General features: G+C 40.7%; 1 protein-coding gene across 2 annotated transcripts in view; it reads left to right on the top strand.

The window, feature by feature from the left end:
• PTPRJ (protein tyrosine phosphatase receptor type J) overlaps positions 1 to 18,708 on the top strand; it is a 77,167-nt gene that overhangs the window by 15,756 nt on the left and 42,703 nt on the right. The window lies entirely within an intron of this gene.

Raw genomic sequence — 18,708 nt, forward strand, 5'->3', positions numbered from 1 at the left:
ATTTCTAAAATTCAGTCCTGTTCTTTATACCTTTCTCTCTCCCCCTTTCCTTTTCTGCCAATACCTCAAGTCAAATTCTAGGTATGTGGGTGGAATGGGTTTTAGTAATGTGGGGGAAACAGTTATGCAGGGATGATGGGGAGGAATAAATGCTTGTGTAGTATAGTGACAAAACAGTGTTTGTTGCAGAACTTGGATTGTAATTGCACATGGTATATGATGCAGCTTCCACACAAATTTTCTGTCGTGCTTGTCTTCATTTTTGCATATACATATCACAGAATAGTTTGTTTTAATTTGTATTTATTTAGTTTGCCTAGGAGCAGGAGGGTGTTTTAATTGAAGGCAAAAATTCCTATGAACCATATGCCTCACTTTTCAGTCAGCTCTAATTAAATTTCTTTTTCCTCCCTGATTTCGAGTTGTTTCCCCTTTGTGTGCATGAGAACTTACGTGGGAGATCCCCATCGTTGTTATCATGTCATGGTCCTATTTTATGATCTCCTAGTTCCCTCTGTGTTGATCAGACGCATTACCAAATATTGTGATTACAAAGACATTCTTTATATGGAAAGAAATGATGGTAGGTTAGATATTACTTCTGTAAGTCCTTTGGTCAGTATTTCAGAGTGATAATGAAGATCAATGTATTGAGCCCCCCGGGAAAGCTTCTGTTCATAAATGTGGAGAACAAGGCATGAGGGTCTGAAGTAACGCAGTGAACTGATGACACACAACTCAGACTTTCTGAATTTCAGTGCTGCTGTCTAATTGCAAGAGGATCCTACTCTTGTTTTCTCTTTCTGCCAGAAAGTCATGTTTAATACTAGTCAGCTTTTGTATAACTGTAAGATAATAGGATACTGTTAGTAGCATTAGCCAGTTCAAGTATGTGTGTGTATATCTCTATGTGACTGCGTATACACACACACACACACGTGTATATATCTGTGACTGTAGAACAGGAGAGAAGAAATGAGCCTTTAGTGAGAAATAATTTATTTTGGTATTTAGTTTTATTTGTTTAGTATCAAGTATTGTTTGAAAGAGGCTAAAGGAAAAGGAACTGTGCATTGAGATAAGCAGTAGGAGAATAAAAAAAGACATGTACTTGGCTTAAATGATGTCCAGACTTACTGTGATATTTTCCAGGCACTGGTATTTTCCTTTTTTATTAAGACTATAAGCAATTGATTTTTGTTGAGTCTACAAAATAACAAAAAAGAACCACAATATTAATACATTTAACTGTTCCTGAAATATGCATTTGAGTGCATTGTTTTGCTTGTCCTTTGTGTTTAAACAGGACCCTTGTTATAGCAGGTTTTAACTTCTACGACTGATTAAGGGAACCATTAGCTTGAGGAATAACCATGTGATTAATTGCAGAGAAAAAAATGGTGAATCAAATAGAGAAGTACTTGAATGCTTTCACCTTAGGCACAAGGAATTTTATCACTAGAACATGCCAGTGTTATTTCAGTGGCTCTTCTATTTCTGTTAAATTGATCTGGGCAGGATGTCTTTTCATAGGCGTTTTATGTACCCACATCTCTGGTGGAAAAATCAAGGGCTTCTTCCAGCCCCAGCATCACTAGCGTTAATGTGGCTGCCTGGTAAACAGGGCTGGGCAAATCGTGGGGACATTGTAGTGGTGTGTATTTGCAAGTGTGGGTTTGACGTGGGCGTTCATGAGCTCAGCAGTCCCTTGCTAGGCTGGCGTGTATCTGGTCCACCTTCTCTGGTGTCAAGTTGATGCATTGCAAATACGTCCGAGTGTGGGGATGGAAAGATGGGATGAGTTGTCTAGGGTTCAGCACCAGTAGTGAAGGTTTTCCTTGCCAAAGCAGAGCCTGGTAGCTCGCTTTCCATCCAGCCCATCTGATGGGGAATTTGGGTTTCTCGAATAACCAGTCTCTGCTTGTTTGGGTCCCAGGGGCTATGGCTGGTTATGCGTTGGCTCAACAAGGTGTCATGTACATTCAGGCTCCAGGAAACAGTTCTCTGAAGCTTTTGGTCACATATCTCTGTCTGCTTTGTTATCTGGATGATAGCACTGTGAACTTCCCACTGCAAGCAAATGGTTCCTGGAGAAAAGAGGGAATTAAAAAACCCTTGATCGATTTTATGCTTGCAATCGAGAATGTATTTTCCTGTGAAAATACAATCTATGGAAATTTAAGTCACAGTCTGCTATGACATGGTAGAAAATTACTTATCTTGTACTGATAGAGCTCCAAGAGGTTGGTTGCAAAGTCTGAATGTCTCCAGATATATAAATAATGTCATCTTATGTTATCATGGTCTAGGCATATGTTGCCCTCAAATAGGAAAAATACATAATATTGCTTATTTAAAAATCTTTCTTTTCAAAAGGCATGTGCCAAGCAGCAGTGTGCTGGGGAATAGGTCCGGTTGTAACTGGAGGGATTTTTTTTTTTATTAGCAGAATTGTTTGTGAATGAGCAATGGAGATTGTAAACCCTGTAGGTCACTAAATGTGGGAATCTGCCTGTCTAGCCAGCACTATAAATAAATGAGAAAGGCTTTTGAAAGATTTTTGTCAGCTCGATATACATTATTTTGTTTCGGCAAGTCTCCTTTTCTTCACAAACTCTGTTCTGTACGTGGTGCTATTTATAAACTGGGGTGGTGGAAGAGTCTCTGGGAGTGGGTGATTCACAGACACAAAATAGGGCCATAAACAATGTTAACACTGTGGCATAATCTGATAAAATCAAACTTGGACAAAGAGTGCAACGCTGTTCCTCATTGGGGCTGTTGTGTGGCAGCTTTTTCTCCCTTTCCGCTGACCTTCTCTGACTTGCCAAAAATGCCATCTAGTTTCATTTTCACAGGGGCCCAACACTGAGTTACCCAAGGTTAACCTAAGAGCAGTGCTACGGCTCGGTCTTCTGCAGGGAGACTCTCATGCCTGACCCATCTGAAGAGTATGTGTCACTGCTGATTTTGTGGGACAAGGCAGGGGAGTGTCCGAGGGCTTCCTGGTAGCTCAGTGGCTGTCTTCTCTGCACCCTGGCCAGGGGTGGCTGCAGAGAGCTTGTGTTCACAGCTGAAGGTGGATTAATGTTCGTATCACAGGCTGGGAGTTGGGGTGATGAGTTACAGATATGTGTTCCCTCCCGCTGTTCCTTTTGTGGGCTCTGGCAAAGGAAATGGGATGGAGGATTTAGCAAAATCTCCTGGAGCTTGCCTGTGACTGTGCTGAGGGACAGAAGGCAGAGCAGATGGGAGCTGTTTTAGTATACTGAAGCAGTATTTTGAGTGTATGTCCTTCCTGTGTAGGTAGAGGTAGCTTAGTTACCTCCAGGAATAATGTATGTGCTTCCTTGTGCTAAATAAAACACTGACGAAGTCCAGGATTATTTACTGAAAGGAGAAAGCAGAAGGATTATGAAGAGGAAGGACGTAATCATTACTGCTTCTATATGGCAGTACTTGGAGATGTTATTTGAGCTGAACTTTGAGGCACAGTGTACACTACATGCGTGTACATTGTCTTCAAGGCTGTTACAGTCTGTTGGAGAGGAAGTGATTTGTCAAGTTTACCCAAGTACTACATTGCAGAGGTCATACTGAAACTCAGGACTCATAAGTAGGCTAGCGTATCTACAGAACCGTGGTATGTCCAGCAAATAATAATTCAGTGAGTCACGTAGGAGAGGAGTATGTGGAGAGATGAAGGAAAAGACTGCAGCACAGGAATTAAAGATGAAATTTGCCTGTGCTGGTGGGTGGGGATCCCAAAGCGCTTCCTGCTCAGGAGCCTGTTAGAACAAAATCAGAAATATATTTCTGAGCATTCAATCCACAATGGAGATGAAAAGCACATAGAGTTTTAAAAAAAAAAAAAAAGGCAAGCCCAACCAAATAAAAATACACAGACAAAAGTGTGCACCCATCATAGGCAGGAAAATCCTATCTTTTGCTTTGTCCTATTATGGGAGGGGTCATTGTTTCTTTTTCTAGTAAAAGAATCCTTTTTTTAAAATGTCTGTGGGAAAGGAGAATAGTCTGAATTGGGTCTTTGAGATGTTGTATTACAGAGAGTCACAGAAAATGTACTATGCAAATGACTATCTGCCTTATTATATGCCTCAATAGAGTTCATTGTCTCAATATTGCTATTATTGGAGATGGATGGACACTACATGATTTTACCACCAAGCTGAAAAACTTCAGTGTTACAGTCTCATTGCTAGGGTAATAACAGTGCCTTGACTTAAAGGGGAGAATTGAATTAAAGGGAGTAAAAGGTCCATTGCTCTGTCCGTTTTAGTTTGTCTTTTATAGACTGTGCATCATTTTAGGGGTCACAACAGGGAGGTTTGTGCTTCGTGGTCTTGGTTTTGTTCATCTTTCATTGCTAATACAGAGAAAGTCCTTTTATGGGGAGAAATCCTCTAGCACCTGCTGTGATTTTGCTTGATTGCAGTTGTAGGGCTGCCAGCATTGTTGGACGGTGGTGGTGCTGGCATCTTTCTCAGGTGGGTGCTGACCCTCTACCAGCTTGGTGTCCTCGTGGAGGAGGAGCACCTACTTCTTTGCTCCCTGATGTCAGGAGCTCATCACAGTACTGCTCTTCTTCGTTAGCTGGCTTCTTACCTGTGGAAGGGAGTCTCCCCTGAGCTGTCACTGGAGCCTCACATACTGCCTAGGGCAAAATCTAAATCCTGAGAGCTGCTGAAGTCAAAATCTATCTACTGTCAAAGTCTATGCATTGGCATAGTTTTCCTTAAACCTGCTTTTGAGGTCTTGCTTTTGATGTAGTGGGTTGCATTACAAACAGACAAGAATACTTTTGTAGGTCAGGTGCTTGAAATTACAGCTAACTGGTGTTTTGTGGTGTGTGTTGAGTTTTTTGTTTGGGTTGAGGTTTTTTGTAATCCAGCTTCTCAAGCAGATGTGGCAGGAACTTTGGCTATGAAATTGTTAGAATGGATCGTCTGATTTTTTTTTTAGATATTTTATTTTTTCTGGGCATCACTTGATGCATTGTATCTATACCTTACAGAATGGGAATTTTCAGACAAAACTTTGGCTCAGGGACTGTGTGTTTGCTGTCTCTGGCCCCATGGCGATAGTCAGGATCCATCACTGAGTTTTCAGCTAGGGTTGCACTATACTGCTGTTGTCCATGGAAGGATGCATCTCTCCTGAGCAATTTTGGTTCTTCTAAACCTACCATTTGCTTCTTGGTGGGGAGGGGGAAACAACCCAGTTTCTGTCTCTTTTATTGTTTGGTTAACATGTGTGAAAGTTAATGAGTAACTAGAAGAAGCACAAGTAAATTGGAAAACAGTAACCTTAGTGTTTGCTTTTCTTCCTTGACTTTTCAGTTGTGGAGGGGATGGGGAGTGACTATTACTCATTAAACAAAATAAGTTCTCAACAGCCCCCAGCATTTTTCCCCCAAATAACCAACTGCCCCCTGCCCCTTAGTCTTTGAAAGTAGCACCTGTCATGCAGTACTCTAATACGAATTAATAACCAGGGATTGCAATGGGTACACACCGCGTGAGCCACAGAGAAGCTCTCAACATAGTAAACATACAGAAATAAGATTATTCTGAATTTGGAGGCTTTTTGTGTGTTTCATTCTTCTCCTAATTCTGCAACCTCTCCGTGTGTCTCCTAACGCTTATTTCCAAGGACAGCCCAGCTAACCTCATGGCAGACAACCCTGATGTAAATGACAGCAAGAAGCCACTCGGCTGAAATCACAATTCTGTGATGTAAACTCGGGGCACTGCCCTGTCCTTTCCCGTCCCCTCACCAGTGCTAACGGTGGGGCTAATGGCTCTTACCTCTCCTTCTCCTTTATTTCACCAGAGCTGCATGTGTGCACTGAGCTCTGCAATTGTAGAGCTGGCTAAATCTGCTCCTTAGTTTTCCTTAAATGTTAAGGAAATCTTAAATATTAAGATATGTGTTTTCCTTGCAAATCTTTATGAAGAAAAACCTAAACTGCAGAGTAAAGCACACTTTGCTCTTACTGTGTCATTCAGCTTGGGGTATGTGATCTAGCTTTCAGTGTTTCAGCATTGCTTATGAATGTTTAGTAAACTTTCCTTACTTTTGGGTATATGAATATAAACTCAGAAGTTCTTCTCTAACTTTTTCACTTCAGTTTTCCACCCCAGTCTTGAGAGGTTAGTTTAATACAAGTGTGTATATAGAAAAAGAAATGAAGGTATCAGTGACTGTTGTAACTCTTGTCTTCATGTTTTCACAGAAGCTTTGGATCCATCTCAGAACAGTTACAGCTTCTGGGGGTTAAAAATTGCTACTTGGTGTAGTCTGTTGGTAGTTCTTTTGGGGAAGGCTTAAGCAGTAACTTGGCCTAAATTCCTCTAGCGCCTAATCCAGCAGACATTATGAAGTCATAAAGCAGCAGCTCCTCTGATTTTCTTTTTTTATTATACTTTTCTATGCTGTGACCTGTAACATGTTTATTACTGGAAGTTCTTTAAAAAAACAAAACCAACCCCAAAACATGTATGTCTTTCTCCTGGAGCTTTTGGCAGCACCTTGGCCAAGTCAGTGTCATGTTTGCTCTGTGTATTCAGTCATGTTGCATGTGTCAGGCACAAAACAGGGGAGAAAAAAGTACTGTAGGAAACAGTAAGCTACATCTGTAAACCCAAAAGTCTCCATAGATTATCGGGAATAAACACAGTACCTGAAAATATTCTTAACTGATTAAAATGAGGAAAAAAAATCTAATTAGTAGTGCAACTTTTAAGCTAAAATTCTGTTTATGCTGAGTTTGGTGAATGGAGGGTTAACTTGTATTTTCCCTCTATGAAAAGAGAGAACTTAAGAATATGCTGGAAAAAAGATTACAGTAGTATGATTTGTTTGGCATGTACAGCAACAGAAATTCTGCTTTTCTTCTACTTCTCATCAGAAGGGCTCAGTGTACAAGGTAGTATATTGTTTTGCACTGAGCTTTCTGTCTAATCTTTAAATGCATATGTGGCATTTTGCGTTGCTTGAATATATTGTGTGATTATACATAGTAAAGTTCTATTATATGCAAGTAGCAGACTTAATACTGGTTCTGCCACTGCGTTCATTTTGAACATCGTGACTTTTATGCAGCTTCTCTTTTTCTTGTATGACTTCTTTGTATTTTTTCATCCACTTTATTAAAACAATAGGGAAAATATTCTCAGTATCTCACTTAAGAAAGCATGTTACACACTTTTGTCTGGCTGTGTACAGTTCAATTACCATTTCATAAAATGGCTCACAAAGCTGTGAAGAGCTCCAGGGTCGTTATTTCTCCTGCCCTCTTTTTCTGACTCATTCATTTGTCTCAGAAGGGCTTTAGTCATTTACTGTGTCCTTCCTCTTAGAATATGTATTTTATTTTCAGCATCACCACCTGCCCCGGTGAAATTTCCTCCCTTTCTAATGGAAGACTGAAGGTCTGGTTGTCTGGTGAAGTGAACCCTTACGTCTTTTGGTTGTTGATGATGGGAAGTGGAATTGCAGCCTGTGACCACTTAGCTCTTTTGACATTTCACTTGCCTGTTCCCTTTCTATGCCAAAGGAAATGAGAGGTTTTTTGTTTTGGTTTTTTTTTGGTGCTGCTAGCTTTCCATTTCTGCATATGACTTAAATTTCTTTTTTTGCAAAGCTGGGTTTTCTTTAATTCTTAAGCTTGGTCCATTGAATCTTAGCAACTTTCTTGAATCTCTTTACCCAAGAAGCAGCAATTTGGAAATGACTTCTAAAACGGGGAAGGGTAAATTATCTCACTTTGTCATTCCTACATTTTGGACCCTTCATGTGCGCCACAAAAGGCGAATTCCTTGCTGAGCCTTTGCTGGACCACGAAGTATTTATGTCTGGCGAATGCTGTAGATTCATCTTTCAAAAATGTGTTGTGGGAAATAGAATTTATGTTTTCCTCTGGGGGAAAGGGGGAAATCTGAAAGACCCTACTGTATTACTGTAGTTAGGTTGGAAGGACAATGGGCAGGAGCCGTTTTTGCCAGCTGTGAGCACAGTTCTCAGCAGAACAGTGCCCCGGTTGCTGTTTCTAGGTATTACTGAAGTGCGGATATATGCAATTTGCACGAAGAGACAAAATAAAGGGTGCTAAATTTCCTCATGCTTTCTTCAAGTTCTGCTATTTCCAGCTGCTGTATTTATCTTCTCTGCTAATATTATTGTGCAGAGGAAGAAGGACAGTTTATTTAAAAACAAGTATTTCATAGTAGCTAATTTGTGCGGTATTTATAGCAAATACTTGAAGAACACATGGTACCTCTTCTGTTATGAATAAAAACTGTACTAAGTTCTACTAAGGAGTAGCGCAGGTTATCTAATGAAATATTTTGCATCATGCGGTTCCCAACTGGTTAATTTCACTGTTGGTGCTGGCTGAAAGATGATTTGTTCCTGCTCTGTGAGAAGAATCCCTCCGCAAGTGCCTGGTGCATCTCAGTAATGATAACAATGAACTAGCGTACCTGGAATAGTGAGTGCTTTTGAAAACAGGCTTTCTAAAAGCATGTGCTCGTGTCCAGAAATGTACACTGTTATGGCAAAAGGACCTCGATCTGTGTAACTTTTAAAGAAGTCACTTGCCCCTCTTGCAGCCTTCAACTGGGTGACGTAGGCAAAGGGAAGAAAAGTAAGGCAGGCAGATAGGGAATGAGTGGATTGTAGAAGCGATGCTTTTGAGACTCCTGGTCAGTAAAGAACATGCCTTCATTTTGTAGGTAACTGGTAGAGCTTTCACCAGATGGAAAGATAGGCAAATTATTCTGTTTACTTCCTTTACCTCATTAAAATATTTTAGTCACCTCTGAAATGTTTGTTGCTGGTGGAAGGTGAACATTTTCCTGCCTCAGTTGTCATTGGGACAGGTAAGCTCTAGATCTTCTCCTTTATGTTTGCAAGAGGGTGAGGCTTTACGAAACAGCTGAGCCAATCTAATGGTCATCTGCTTCCCTGCTGTCATCCAGTGACGTGAGCTGCTCCCTTTCACTCTGCTGGCCCGTGTCTGACCCCATGTCGGGCTGGGTGAGATAGCTAAACTAGCAGAAAGCTATTCCCATTACTCTGGCAGAGAAGTTCTCTGCCAAATCAGCTTCTTTAAACAAATTCACTGTGTAGTCAGGTGAGTGACCGTGCCTGTAAGGGCAACCTGAGGAGAGGAGGCATGGCTTGCCCCTTTCAGCAACAACCAAAATTGGGTAGGGTCAGCTACGTTCTGTAATGGTAGTAGTAAAAGTTATATTCATAATATTTTAGTTTCTTATGCAGTGTCATATAATCCATCTCCATAAACCTAGAATCAAATGCCAATTTCGGAGCTAAATGCCTGAACCATTTTAATAGAACAAATCAAAGCCCAGCGTGATGGTAATGACAATATGCTGCTGATCTATGAGTTTGTTTCAGACTTCAAATTTTTCTTTACAGCTGCAAAGACTAGAAGCTCTTTCGAGCATAAAAATCAGTTTTCCTTTTTAAAATCATTTCTGCACCTGGGTTTTGGAGAAAAGTAGAAATAACGTGGTGGCAATGTTGCATGCCCCTGTAGAAACAGCAAGTATTTCCTATCAGCCAAAACAAAATGAACTTACCCGCTTTTTCTGGAGAGTTGTCTGCCACTAGCCGTGTGATATTGAGAAAGCAAGTATTAGTATATGTTTGTGCCTTGTGGAACCTGAGGTTGGTGGCAAAGGTTAATTTCTTAGTTGTTTAGAAATAACCCTTTTTTAATAAAACTATGTAGTGTAATCTAGACATTGTAGTCTTAACTTTTACCTTATTCCAATATTTATGCCACTTTTAACACCAGCTTGTCCCCACTAACTTGAGTAGAGTTATTCCTTGTTAACACTATGTGAGGGCAAAACACCTACTTTGCTGAAGGTCTCATGTAATTTTTCTGATACGTTCAGTGGGTGCAGATGGGCTTTGTTATTTATTTCAGCATGAGCTGGAAAAAATCCACACATTCAAGTACACTGAAGTAGTTTGAATGTTTGTCTCTCAACACATTTTCTTTTGGGGTAGATACAGGTTGTATTTAATGTATGTAACGCTAAAACTAATTAAGCTGTGGAATCATTAACATGGGGAGGTGATAGATTCTCCAGTACTTGGCACTTTTAAATCAAAACAGTTTTTTCGCTGAACTGATAATTTAGATAAACCCCAGGGCATATATTTTGTGCAGAAACCTTTGCAGAAGGAATCGGGCCATGGGCTCTAAGGCATGTAAAGGTCTGTGGCTTGCATTGCTCCACCTATAATACTTGCAGTGAAGTATTTTGGTGATTTGCAACAAAGTGTTGCAACTTGTGCAGTGTATGTTTTTCTTCAGTTGACTTGTGCCTTGACTGTTTAGCGAAAGTTGGAAGGACCAGGATCCTTCAGTATCTTCCTATGCACTTTCCATTCTTGTTGCTGTTAGAAACTGCAGATTGGTTACTTAGAGTTCACGCAGAGGTCAGAACATGGGAATCTACTGGCAAAATCTTTTTTCTTCCTCCTCCAGTTTACATTAGGGAATTAATTTTTGTTTCTTTGTTGTTTATTTTACCCAAAGGCTCTTATCTGTTTCCCCAAACACATTTTGTTTCTTTTGAGCCTTAACGTTTGTGTTGTCTGAGACATTTATTACACATTTTAACAAAAAAGGTGATTTTTAGACTTTTCTTGTAGTTCTGCTGGCAAGTAATTATTTCTGGTTAGGAGACCGAGTTTAAAGCCTGTTAGTTTTTACCGGTTAGTAAAAACTATGAAGCAGGCTGAAGTCCTCCCTCCAGCTCTGACAGTCTTAAGCTACTGTTGCCAGATGTTTTCACTTGTAAATGTTATGTCCATATGGGTCTACTCCACCTTTCTTTTGTGTTTATCTGTACCTATGAACAAGGGCTCTATGAAAACGGTGATGTGAAAATGGATAGAAATATTGTAAACTTTATTCAATGTGATTTTTGTACCCTTGAATTTTTCTTTGTGGGAACAGCATCCATTTGCAACATGACGCTACTGACTTTTTGAACAAAAGAGGTAGGAAAAACCCATCTTGGCTTTTGGGTCTTGGTTTGGTGGGAGATGGTTAAGGAGGGATATTAGGTGAGGTGAACCTGGGGCTCTTTTCGTGGTGTAGTTTTCTCTCCCAGGCTGTTGTTGCAGGTGCCTCCTGAGCTGGGACTGGTGGTTGGGCTACACTGGTCAGAGGGGCCAGGCAGAAGGGATTCTCCTAAGGATTTGAAAGGTCCTTTGACAAAATTTGCCCTGGTAATTTAAGATATTACCTGCCTTGCCTGGCAGGGGCTGGGTTGCTAGGTGGGCTCAGTAATGTTTCAAATTCCCACAGTGAAACTTGCCACTTCTCAGCTTGCCCACAGCCTGCACATGCACAGAGTGACAAGGGAGCAGAGCAGAGGTTTGCAAGGGGCACCATGTGGGTAGGCAGAAATTTGGACCTGGCTGATGGACCACCAAGCTGTCTGCGATGACAGCAGTTATAGGAGTGTTATGTGTAATCAGGAATGGGAGGCAAGCTTGCCCCTTGTCCGTACTCTCTTACAGAGAGGTGCTTGGTCCATTCACACAGAGCAGACCTCAAAATGCAGACTTTGTCCTTTAAAAAGAACCAAAATGATAATCACAGGTTGGAGTGGGAAGAACAAAGCTAAACAGAAGTTCTTTTCTCCCATTGCCACTTGCCATCTCTTCCTGCTCTAAGTGCCCAGCCAAAGCATTAGTACTGAGCTGATGCAGAGAAGTACTATATACAGTTGTTCATAACATAAGCAAGCCTTTTTGTATGTAGGTTACCTATTTTCATCCATTTGAGGTATTGTTAACCATATTTTAATTATGAGTTTCTACCTGAAAAAAGTAATCAGAGAATAGAAGTAATCTGTGTCCCATTTTTTATGCTTATGAAAGAAAATTTTAAAAAAAAGCAGCAAAAACCTCTCTTCTAAATATATGCAGATGAAATGTTTTGATACAGGGAAGTTTACACACAAATCTAATAATGATGAGGATCAGTTAGTCATACAAGCCTTGGATGTTTACCCAAAACCAGGGAAGCAAACACAGTTCCCAGCTCTGCTGCGGCTCTTTCCTTATCAAACTCAACTCCTCCTCTTGTTTGCTGTTGCCTTATGGCGCTTTGGGAAGAAAGAGGTGGCTTGGCATTCCTTGATGTATTTTGGGAATTCTTGTGCTAAAACTACTGGTGTTCCCCCCCACCTTTTTTTTTTTTTTTCCCTTCTCCTCTATCATTGCTCTTACATTCAAAATTCTTTTGGAAGTGCTGAACTACCATCCCCACTCTACAGCAGAAACAATGAAAAAGGGCAGGAACGTGTCTAATGACCCATGGAAGCAATAATCCTTGTAAGCAGTTGGTTGGGAAAATAAGTCACATGTCTTTATTTTGAATATCTGGGGTGATTCAGAAAGTATATGCAATCGGAGAAAGTCTGTCAAAACAGTTCTTGCTGACCCTCATGTATGCATCAGAACCTGAGCAGCTGATCCGAAAAAATGTGAAGATCCATTCTTCAAATATGGTGTCTTGCGGGGTTGTAGGAAGTCCCCACAGTGTGCAGTGATTAGTCTTCAACTTCTTCATTAACGTGAAGTTCTTTCTTCAGTGTGAAGGTTTTCCCAAAGGTCGCGTGTTCAGGAAAGTGCTGCAAGCTCAGTAATAGTTTTACAACTGATGTTTTGCCTGGCTTTATCGCTGATCTCGGACATTGTCAGGAAAAAACTGAAAATGTAAAAAGTGCTGCTCCTGATGTCATTAATTTCAATAACTTGTCAAGGTTTAAAGGCTTATTGATTTGTCGTTGCTGATTAGAGTGAACAAACAAGTTTTAAGTTGTTAAATTGTAAGGTCAGAGCAATTAATATACATAGATGTGTTTTCAGAGGCTTTTTTAATACTTGCAAAGATAACAAGATTTGCCCGTTTCTGTACCAGCAGCGATAGAAATCTTGCTTAAATAAACTGAAAAAAAATACAATGAAGCTTTTAAAAACAAAGCATGGAAGGAAGGAGCAGCAATTTATTGACTCATTGTGTTGATGACATGCTAAATACACAAGCACAGAGCAAGCGACTTGAGAGGGCTTAGCTCAGGGTCTAGTTCAAAGTCTTTTCATTCATGTGTTATGGTGTCCTTAAGGAAAATGAATTCTTATGTCTGGAGGCTGTCTTAGAGACCTTAGTGCTAAGATCCATGCTTTATCTGGTTAAACGCTGTTGAAACTGAAAGCTGTTAAAATAGTACTAGGTGGTTTTAATGTGATGTTAACTGAAGTTACTTTGCATAAAGATCTCCATGGCTTCAGTATCTGGCCATGGTCAGCAGGCCAGTTAAATATATTTTTACTTAACTTATATGCTGCTGTGCTTATTTTGAGTAATCTCTTCTTCCTGCAATGTAACTGTAATATTTCTTCATGTAATTTCTCGCAAGTCATGCTTCCGTAGGCAAGTAGATGAGAAGAAGGGTTCCTAAAAGCAGCTCAGTGGAACTGTTAAGTGATTTCAAATTGTACATCTTAAGTAATTAATTTAAAAACGAAACAAAAAAATCCCAGTGAGGTTGATTAGAGTAACACTGGCAACTTGTCTTGCAAACTCTGCAAATTTAATGTACAAATTGCCAAGACACAATAAGGTAGAAACCTGTTGCACTGTTTGTAGCAGCCTTACAAGAACTTTACACTCAGGGCTGTACAATAAATATGTCATTGTTTTTATCACAGGGAAATGTTTTCCTTTCAGTATAAGACTTTGCTGCTTTGTGTACTCTGTTGTGTTTCGAATAGTATGTGTACTCTAAAGCTTAATGTGTTAAATGGCAGACTTTAAAAGAAAATAAAAAAACCAAAACTTTTTTAGATTTCAAAATTGAAAATTAGCACAAAATTAGCAGAGCAAATAAAGAGGAAATAGTGTTGACAGGTTCCTTTTCCTTACCATAATTATTAAAAATACTGGCTTGTAAAAAGGCCTGTGAGTAATGGTTATAAAACACAGCAAGAGAACCTTAACGGTGAAAGAAAATCTTGATCTGTCCTCTTGGTTGTTATGTGCAGCTGGTCAGGGACTAAATGGAGAACATTTCTACAATAAGCTCTAAATTATGAGGGAAATGAGTTGTATTAAAGAATATACAGCTTTTGGGAAAGGAAAAACAGAAGCAATACTTCAGTATGACTAAACCCAGTGTTCCAAAATTTCAGGCACTTTGTTCCTGATGCAGTCTTCTACATGCAACTGGTTTTATTTTAACTATTTTTTTTTAATTTTTTTTTTTTTTTTTTTAAAGAATCAAAACATGTCTAACACTTTCATAATTCTGTTGGCCAAAGCCTGGCTGCCTGCTGTGCCTGACTCCTTACTCGGTGCAACAGAAACTTCATTAATTCCCATCAGTTTGCTAAAAAACTGTCTGCCTGCATGTGTTCAGCACTGCAGTTACTGCCTCCATTCCCTTGGTTCTCAGCCGTCATAAGGAGGATGAAATGTTTCTAATGTGTAATACTTTCAGCTGGGGTTTTTTATTATCGTGTTCCTTTGCCCCTTGCTCAGAGGGATAATGTATACTCGGGGCCCAGTGGATCAGGGTTGTTTGCAGGCAGGCTGTTACGTTAAGCTAGACTTCTTATTTCTGCTCTCCAAAGTTGTAACCCTTAAAACTACAGGCTGTGTGATACTAGGTTGCATACTGAAAATGAGGATCAGAGATGTCCTTTGCAGACAGATTCCAGAAAAGGCCAGTTTTAAATGGCTCCCGCTCTTACTTGTCCCTGAGAAAATCAAACCTGTATTCAGTGCTCCTTTTATCCCTGTAGCAGAAATGCTGCAGGGAGTTTTGGGGGAATTTTCAATCATTTCTGCAGAAATATGTACAGTGAAATGGTTTTGGGGCCTAGTCCAGTCCTATCATAGATGTGGTTTTTCAAGGGATGATATTTGCAGTAGTGGGAGAGACCGAACTGAGTGTATACTTCCATGTCTCGTTACACTTGTTAAAACTTGCAGTTTGGCCCACTGGTCATCTTGTGAATGTAAGTTAGGATTTAAGTCTCCTTTTACCTGTAAAAGGAACGGTGACTTTTAAAAAATGAGTATTTATCTGCTGAATCAAAGCTTGACTTGGACTCCACTGTGTGGGAATCAAAGCCTCCCAGCCGGCCCCCCAGCCACCCTGCTTGTCGCTCTCTCCAGTTCAGAGCCGCTTCTGGCCAACTTCAAAGAATTTACTTCAAAGGCTTTCAGCAGACACAGAACAGCACAGGCTGAGGTTGTAGTTTCCAGCTTCTGAGAGCGAGCGAAGTCTTGGCTTCTTGGGGAGTCCTGTTCTATTTTCCTCTTATTTACTCAATGCACAGCAAAATGCAAACTGCTTTTATGGGGGGCATGGAGGCTGGCATTCACCCATCACTTAAACTCTGCAGCAAGAGGGGAAAGTGCTGGTGAAAGGTAGATCTATCCAGCTCTGGCAGAACAAAGGAACTTAAAATTCAGCTATGGAGAGAAATTCCATATTAGTTCCCCATCTCCCCTGAACATAGGGATTGTCTTTATAATTGAAGTTTAATCGTGCCCTTAAGGGATTTTTTTTTTTCTTTTTTAGCAATCTTACTACAACTCTTCTGATTCTTGTTAGTCCCACAAAGCTGTGGTTCCTCTTCTCAGCTTCCCGAGATCTTACTTCTCGGCAGCTTCCTATAACTGTAATAACAATGAGCTCCACAGAAGTAGTGTGCATTGCCTGGAAACTTGCTTTCTTTTTTATTTGGAAATGTGGTACCTTCTGGGTGTCAAGTGTCCACTTGCACAAGGGGAGACTGCGGCTCCTGCTGGCACAATTGCTCTGGAAACCTGGAGGAAACTGGAAGCTGGGGTGGCCATGTCCTTCTTGGGTTGGAGTGAACCCCTCTGTAGTGGGACGGGACCTCAGTCGTGCAAAAAGATGTGCTCTGTGCATCTTCCTGCCTTAACATCCTGAAACTCTGTCTATGGGTTTTTTTGGGGGGAACCCTCCCTACTCCAAACCCCAGGGTGTATGTCCTATTAGCCACTGTTCTTGATTAAAAGCTGTCGTGGCTTCAGGAGGAGCAGCCAAATAACAGTGGGGCTGGGAGAGCTGCTGAAAAGTCTCTGTCCATGAAAAGTAAAATGGGGGTGGGGGAAAGCACCTGGTACAGCATTTTCGTGAGGGGTACTTGGTGTCCTTCAAAAGTAGATACAGAAATATGTCAAGTGCAAGCCTTACTGCATTCTCCACATCCCTGGTTTTTTTTAATGTTAATAGTTTCCTTTAAGACAGTGGCCCTGAGATGGGGTGTGGTTTATACTACACACTTGCCAGGCTATTTATATATTTAGAGCCTTGCTCTTGCTAGTGTGTGTGTGGGGAACTGTGGGGAAAAAATGCTAAAAGTCGTCATTTTTTTCTTCCCCTATTATTTTAAAGCAGCTCTTTTTTGTGTGTGGAGGAACGAGAGATCCCAGTGCTTGCAAAAACCGGAGATTTGCTGCTTGGGCAGAACTTTAATCCAGAATCAATAGCAGAAAAGAGATCTCAAATACTGCTTATTTTTATTAAACCGTACAAACTTTTCTTATACATAAGTTATATATATATATATAATTTTTTTTCCCCCCACTGCTTTCTGCAGTAGCTGTTCCTAGAGTGGAAATTGAGAACTAAGACTCTGATCCTGACAAGCACTGAGTGTCCTTCCAGTTAGAGCCATGAATGTCTGCAGCTCTCCACCCCAGCCTGGCATGTGCCACTGGCTGGGAGTTGTGCGCTGGAAGACATTATCAGACAGGAACTTTTGATTCATTTGCGTGCACAAAAAAAAAAAATCGGGCAATTTTGGCTCCCATCATATCACTGAGATCTTTCATTGTCTCGATCTTGTTTTTAGAAGTCTTGATGCTGACTGGTGATTGAAAAAGCTGTGCTTGCAGGGTGGAGGCTTTCCTCTGCTTCTGCCTGGTCTCCTGTGCAAAGTGGCTGCTGATGCACCCGCTTGGGACTAGGAAATGCGGCCAAGGGTCCTGCCAGCTTGGCCCAGGTGTCAGAGCAGTGGGTGGGAAAAGCAGTTCGCAGAAGCTGTCGTATGAGAGAAATGCAAAACTCAGCTCAACCTTAGCGGCTGGCCCCTTTTTTATATTTATCTATTTACTTTTCATTGTCATCAGGGGGTGTAAATTTGCAGGTCAATCATAAAGATGCAAGAGGTGGGCAAGCTTGGGTAAATGGGGCAGCATTTTTAGCTGATTGCAAGTTTGTATCCAAAGCCATAGAGCTGAAAACATCCAGTCTCTTCAGTAATCTCTAACAGCATCCCTGCTGGTACATAATTGGGTATAATGCCTCATGAAAGCTGTGTGGGTACTGAAAGAGTAGGTTTGTGTATGAATGGCCACTTTCTAGGTAAGAAACTACACCTGCAACACAGTATTTTCTCTCCAGTAAAGATAACATAATAAAAGGAGCTGTTTGGGCCTAATTGTGAGGGCTGGGAATGCTGCAATTAGAGCATGTATTATAACACAGATTCGCAAAATACCTCAGGCTGGAGAATCCTGCTTTGCCGTGCATACATCGACTCGCCTTTACTGGTGTTAATCACAGCATTGCATCATGATCTCACTCCTGTTGCTTCATAGCATTGTCCTGCCCATAACTTTGATTAATTAGATGACTCTGGGGTCTAACTTCTTACTATTTTTGCCTATAAACAAAACCAGCATTAAATGGTTCAGACCCCTCCCTCCCCAGGATATTAATTTCAGTGAAGTATTATAGATGTCTCTATCTGATATACAGGCTTGTTGAGTAGCATTTAGTTCCACCCTAAGTAATAGGAAATAATGAATAATGTTCTTACCATTGTGCTCCAACTGCTTTTGAATGAGGGGAATGTACTGAGTGGCCTCTGATAGAGGAACTTAACACTGTTCCCCAAATTACTGCTGTTCAGTGGGATTACGCAGAAAGCTAAACAGAAAGGAAAAAGAGCAATTTCTGCCTGTCGTTTGTACTCTGCTGCCTCCCCACCCCGGCGTGCAAACAGATGCCCTTCCCCAGTGCTTTTCTTTAACATTTATTTATTGTTTTTACAGTATTTTCTGATCCCAGGGCTGTTGGCCTCTAGGTGCTAATAAAATGTGAATATGTCCCAGACTCGCCCTCTCCTAAGTGCACGCAGTTCTGCAGTGACCAGATTTTTTTTTTGTATACCATAAAAAGAAAAACCAAAATCTACATCCATCTTTATTTTTGCATTTGGTGGCATAGATATGGGAAAACAAGTTTGTTTTTTTTTTTCCCCAAAAAAAAAAATTTTTCAAGGGGAAAAAATTGTTGCAATTCAATGAAGTATTGGGTGAGGGGGGAGATGGGGGGAATTCTTACAGAAACACAGAAAACCCCAATTTCGCTAGTTTCAAGTTAATTTGACTGTTTGGTGTGACCTCATGTTTGAGTAGTTTAGCTTGAGCTTCTTGCCTGTGTGGTTTGTGTTTTTAAAACCAAGAGCCACAGGGGAAGGAGCTGGGGGGAAGGCAGTGGGAGAGGAGGTCAGCCCATGTTTTTTCCCAGCGGTGCATCCCTGTGTGTCTCTTGTTGAAGCCCTTTTTCTTCTTTAGGGCTTGACCTT

The sequence above is a fragment of the Aptenodytes patagonicus genome, chromosome 7 (assembly GCF_965638725.1).
Source record: "Aptenodytes patagonicus chromosome 7, bAptPat1.pri.cur, whole genome shotgun sequence".
Taxonomy (NCBI): domain Eukaryota; kingdom Metazoa; phylum Chordata; class Aves; order Sphenisciformes; family Spheniscidae; genus Aptenodytes; species Aptenodytes patagonicus.